A 6385-nucleotide genomic window follows, 5' to 3' on the forward strand; every position below is an offset into this window, starting at 1 on the left:
GCTACATCTAACTAGTAATACCTTCATAAACTTGTCTGTGTCTTGGTTTACTCATTTGTGAAGGAGCATAATATTTCCCCACCCTCAGAGTTTTAACGTCATTGTTCATTTATTTTATTACTTTGAACCACATATTCATTGAATTGGATTAATTCTGATATTTGTTTTATGACACACTCTCATAATTTCTCTAGAAGAAATCTTCCTTTATTTAGGTATTTACTTATTAATAATATAATAAACATCCATGAGACAACTGAAAACAAAACATGAACAGTTGACAACACCTTAAATCTAGGAATATGTCCCCTCTGACCAACACATTCCAAAGTAACCACTACCTGACTCTTGTGTTCAACATTCCCCTTGCTTTTTTTATGTACAACTTTATCACTCTTCTTATTATAACTTTGTTGTTTAACTTTTAATTAAAAAATTGCTTTAGGAAAGGGATATCATATTCTGTGTAATATTAGAGAGGCTTTTTCATCCAAATATATATTGTGATTTCATCAATATTGTTGCCAGTAGCTTTATTTACCTTTACTCTTATTACGTACTTCATTGTAAATATACCACAATTCATTAATGCATTCTCCTGTCAATGTGCATTCAGGTTCTTTCAACAATTTTGCTATTATAAACCTTTTTAAAATATATGTAGAAGACTTCTCCTTGAGCATAGATCTGGAGATGGAATTTCTGGGTTTTAGGACATGTACATGCTCAATTTTATATAACAGCAAATATTTTTTTCTAAGAGACTCAGCCAGTTTACACTCCCATGAGCGATGAACAAGAATCCACTTTCTCTCCAATATTTAGTATAGAGCCTCTCCATTTAAGGAGTCATGTGAATATTGGTGATGGAGCAGTTTTGTCCCCAGGAAATATGTAATGCAATGATAAATGTTAATGTGATCTCATTAATATTCAGAGGTTAATGTAGCTTGTTATAGATCAGTTACTAATGAAAAATAACTATCACAGTTCCTGGCAAATGATATTAGTTTGAATCACATGAATTTACTGTATTAGATTAAAAAAATAAAATATTAGTAATTTCATCTGATTCAAACCAAGAGTTGCTTAGGAGATTCTGTTGTTGTCCCTCTTTCCAACAATCCTGAATTATTTCATCAGTAATTACTGTATTTTCAGTTACAATCTCTTTCACCATCAATCTGTCACTATTCCTGTTCATGCTTAAATGAGTCACAAGTACAGAGTTCTCTTTTCCAGACTCCAACTTTTAGTAAAAGGTGACTGATATTATTTTAATTAGCAATGTCTTTTCATTGCCTCTTTTATTTTTGATTTCTTAGGTTTGTGATTATAAGTATGTTTAAAAAGAAAAAAGAATAAATGAAAATTTAGGAATTGACCAAATTTCAGATTGAAGTTATAGTCAAGTGTGACTAAATTCTAAATCTCCAAATTTCCATTTATGCTGGATATTTATTTTGACTGTAGGAGAACATATAAAATAGACATATTAACTTGGAAATTAAGTATAAATTTTTATTCTGAGCATATGAGAAAATATTGACTTAATAAAAGAAATAACTGATTTTTAAAAAATACACAGCTTCTTTTAAAGAAATTAAAGCTATATTGCTTTTATATTGAATTTGACCTCTGTTTTAATTTTTAAATATACAGAAACTGTAGATGAATGTGTGATACTCTTAGGGTGATGAACAAAATCAGCAGCGTTTTTTGTTTGTTTGTTGTTTTTTAATTCCAGAGATTTATATTTAGTAGAACTTAATATTTGGATATTTTGGATATTTGGTTATATAGTCATTCTTTCCTCCACAACACACTGGTGAACTAACAGTGTTTCATTACCTAGTTATTGAATGTAGTCACAGCTTTCAGTTTCTTTATTGACTTGTGAACACATCTGTCCAATTTCAGAAAAAAAGTTGTCACTCGTAGGTATAAATCAATTTAACTTAGGTATTCATACTGAAATTTTAAAGTGCTTTATTCTGTGACCTATTGTTTTGTAATATATGTCAGTGCCTTTAGGCTCTTGAGGCAATGATGGCATTAATAGAAAGAAAAGTTATTGTCTCGAAATGCAAGCAATGTCCTTATCAAATATAAAATAATGTTCCCTGACTGACACACCATAAAGTTCCATTTTTACCATGAAATGGGATCTTGACAAAATACAGCAAACCTGACAAATACTAAATTGCTGGTACATATAAGTAAGGTATAATAAAATGTAGAATTTCTTGAATATTTTACTCAGTGGTTCAACAGTGTTCGTAGTTTTTAATTCACTCAATTATTACACATGCACTATTTCTCAAGCATAGTCTGTTTCAAATATCAAAGCACTCAGAATCTGGTGAGTAAACAGATATGTACAAAACTGTAATGAAATGTGATAGATGGTACAAACGAAGTTTTCTACTAAAGGGAAGGGTCTAGTAATGCTTCTTCAGATAAAGCTTTTGAAAGAAATGAAAAGCACTTTAACTATTTCTTCAGGAATATTTTCAAGTCATACAATTATTTTCCAAGCAAAAGAAGTTATATAGTCCTTCATTCAATCACTCTGTAAGTCACTCGTTCATTCATTAAATATACAAGTCAGATACAAAGATAGAAAAGACTCATCTGCATACATGGAGCTTATATATGACAAGGGCAATATTTGGGTAGACAGGAAATACAACTCTTAAAAAAATGTTTTAATGTAATTGGAAACAAAAAAGGTACTCAATTATTGTTCATAGTAGTAATTCCCTATGACATACTTTGTTTATTTATTTTACTTGTTTATTTCTTGTATTCCCATTTCTTGTCCTTATACTATCTGTAAGTTCTATGAGGACAAGACCCTTTTCTGTCTTTGTATCTGCCTTGCATATTAAATGACTGAGTGATTTATTGAGTGAATGGATAAATACGCTACTTTTGCTTGGAAAATAATTGTATGACTTTAGAATCATACATTTAACCTTACAGTTAATGTTGAAAACATCTTCCTAAGAGATACTCGTCTGGAACAACAAATAAAGACTGTCTGTTCTCACCACTAATATCTAATCTGTGTTGTGTTGATGAGCCTAACTTGTGTAAGAAGAAAACCAAAAGAAAAACAGGCAAAAATAAAGAAAAAAAAACTATTTGGGGGAGACTTGATTGTTAATGTGTACTATCTCTTGGAATCTGAGAAAAAGCAAAAGTATACGAATTATTAAGTGAAGTTAACAAGTGTATGATTCAAAGTCAACTTCAATAATTGTATGTTTTTTTATAACTACATGCAAACAATTGGAAAATAAAATAAAAATACCATTTGAAATAGCATCACACATAACAAACCTCTAAGAAATAAAGCAAAATGTGATTTTAGACTTCTACAAAACATGGATAAAAGTAACTAAAGAAGACAAATAAATGGAGATATACATCACTGTTATAAAGGAGAAGAATCAACTTAAATAGAAAAGAAAAATAGTAAATTTTAATCTTTAAATTAGATATTATAGTTCTATATGTAAAATTCTAAATTTAATATAAAACTTCTTTTTAGCTGAGCCACCCTGCCACCTATTGGCATCTCAGCGGCAGCTCAGCTTGGGCCGGAGATTGAACCGCTGTTGCTCAGAGCTCAAACTCTTGAGCAAGCTCTTAACCAACTGAGCCACTCGGCTGGCCCCAATATAAAACTTCTTGATGAAATTTTACAATATCTTGGAAATCGTTGGAAAGAAAAATTTCTTCAATAAGACCTAAAACCATTTACCATAATTAAACAGTAAGACAATCTAAATTATATGCTTCTGCTAATGAAAATATACAATTGAGAAATAAAAAGGCAAGTCAAATATCGGGGGAAAAATCATAATGCTTATGTCTGATAAAACATTTATATCTAGAATATGTAAAAAAACCTTTATAATTTTATAATAAGACAAACACCCCAATTGACAAAATAGGCAATCTATTTGAATAAACCTTTCACAAAGAAGATATATGAATGGCCAATAAATATATGAAAATCAGAGAAGTGCAAATCATTACCATNCTTCCCAGCTCAAGCAATGCAGCTCTAGGACAGTGGCCCAAGGCTGGACAGGTGATGGTTGAGGATGCCTCCCTGTAGAGCGCATTCCAGCCGACTCCACATGTACTTTTTAATGCTGATTTACATGCTAGGCGGTCCAATCAAATGCCACTATAAATTAGGTGGTAATTTATCATTTTAGAGTTGGTGGAATAAGCTCCAGATTAATTCATTATCTTTCTTTAAGTAATAAAAGTAGTTAATGGCTGAGCTGGGATTAAACCATTTTCTGCCTGACTCCAAAGCAAGTGTTATTTACTAGTACTTGATGTAATACTGTATTATTAGGTATGATTCTCCTTTTTATTTGTTCCATAAATATATTTTGAGCATTATGAAGGTCATCTGCTGTTCTAAGCACTAGGAACACATTTGTGAAAAAATAGAAACCCTTGGCTTCTTAACAATGACAATCTGTATTATTGTGAGTTATGTCATTATGGAATCATGTGATTCTTAAAAACGAAATAATATTCATAAACATTAACAACTTCCTGAGCCACAGGTTTTATAAACTTATGTATAGATCTCTAGAACATATAGGTGAATAAATGCTATTGTCACATACAAAATTCAATTTTTCAGTGATTTCCAAAATTTAGCTTTAATATTGTACATTTTATCACATAGTATAGAGGAAATAATGAAAAAGCAATTATGTGTGTGTGTGTTTATGATAATTAGCGATAATTTTGAATCCTAACCAGATATTCTGAGATGTTATTTTTTGTATGAAAATATTTCATGTATAATAGTACTACTGCTATTATCTATTCATGCTATCAGCAACCCTCAAATCTATAAATTCCTCAAAAATCTTAAAGATAAAGTACAAAGCCAGGGTGATGCCATACTCCATACTGACGACAAAAGAAATATATCATCTAAATGTACTTATACATCTGTAGAGACTGTCCATTTTTACAAACAACATACGAATACATTATGAAAAAAGCACTTCCGAAGAAGCAGGAACCTAGATTGATGCCTATTTTTCTCTTCATATTTTTAATGCTAAGTAAAATAAATTTTGTGTCTCCATTATACTCAAAAGGGCAATTGAAAGCACTTCACAGCATTCTGGCATCTTTTTTGCTTTGTTCTTAGTGACACTGACAATAGCTGCTATGTAAACTGGATAAATACCTTGGACTTCAGACAGGAGGCTGGAAGAACACATCCCTGGGGTTGCTGTATTTGTTGGCTTCCTTACTGATTATCTGCTATACTGAAGACACTTCTTTAATAATTGATATTCCTGTGAGGGGTTTGTTCTTCAGCAGCATCATAAATGCAAATAGAATGGAAACTCTAAGACTTGCACATACACTTATGTGGATCTCAAAGCCCAGAAGAATATTACATAGTTAATGAAATCTGTATTTTTTAGATCCTTGAGTAGTGGATTCTTTAAAGTTTGTGAAGATATGCCCAGAAGCAATAATACCTAACTTTTGGGAATGGAGGCAATAGGCTCAAATTACTACATAAATAGAATTTTCACAGTACACTTATCTGCTAAAATCTTTAAAAGTTAATTTTAATTGTGCAAGATGTGAAAATTTTTGTAAAGTATAATATTTCATGAAAGTATAAAAAGAATACTAGTGTACTATAAACTGTTTAATATAGATGTATCAATATTAATAACTATGCAGCAATGTTACTATTTTATTATATATATTGGTCTCCATATACAAGCCATAAAGCAACTTTATTTCTTTTCCCAGTCTTTTTAAACTTACTCATTAGCCTAGTTCTGTGTGCTTCTGGGATAAATTCATGAGTAAGTCCTCAGGTATTTCTAAGTCTCAAAATAGTTTAAGGCGATCAATCATGAGTTAGTGTTATAATCAGAACTCGGAACTTCAAATATATGAAAGCTACTTTGCTTCTGCTGTCTGCTGCTTCAGGTCTGGAAGTTGTTCTTGATGAGAAGAAAATGTCAGATTATTTCCTCCTTTGCCAATTCCTCCCTCAATCCTTAGCTCCATCTTCTGATCTCACAGATCCATCAAGGTTTCAATCAGAGGAGAGGTGATTTGGGGTGAGGAGTGCAACCTAATTCTATTTACATCTTCTGTTGGCCTTTTCTCAACCTGGCAGAAATTCAGTGCTGACTTGTTTCGTGAAATGATTTTCTCTGTGTTTTTTTCAGAGAATTTCCCCAACCTACACTGCCAAGTTCCAAGAATATTTTAGGGCAATTCTTGTTGAAAGATGTTTCATAAAGCTGTATGGAGATTTACATTTTTGATAAATAAAGCATGTGGGTAAAATAAAAGCCAGAAATAC

General features: G+C 31.3%; 1 pseudogene; it reads right to left on the reverse strand.

Moving 5' to 3' along the window:
• LOC109377394 (sodium/potassium-transporting ATPase subunit beta-3 pseudogene) overlaps window positions 1–6084 on the reverse strand; it is a 13929-nt pseudogene extending 7845 nt beyond the window's left edge.
• Between the last annotated feature and the right edge of the window lie 301 nt (window positions 6085–6385).

The sequence above is a fragment of the Hipposideros armiger genome, unplaced genomic scaffold (assembly GCF_001890085.2).
Source record: "Hipposideros armiger isolate ML-2016 unplaced genomic scaffold, ASM189008v1 scaffold_1387, whole genome shotgun sequence".
Classification (NCBI taxonomy): domain Eukaryota; kingdom Metazoa; phylum Chordata; class Mammalia; order Chiroptera; family Hipposideridae; genus Hipposideros; species Hipposideros armiger.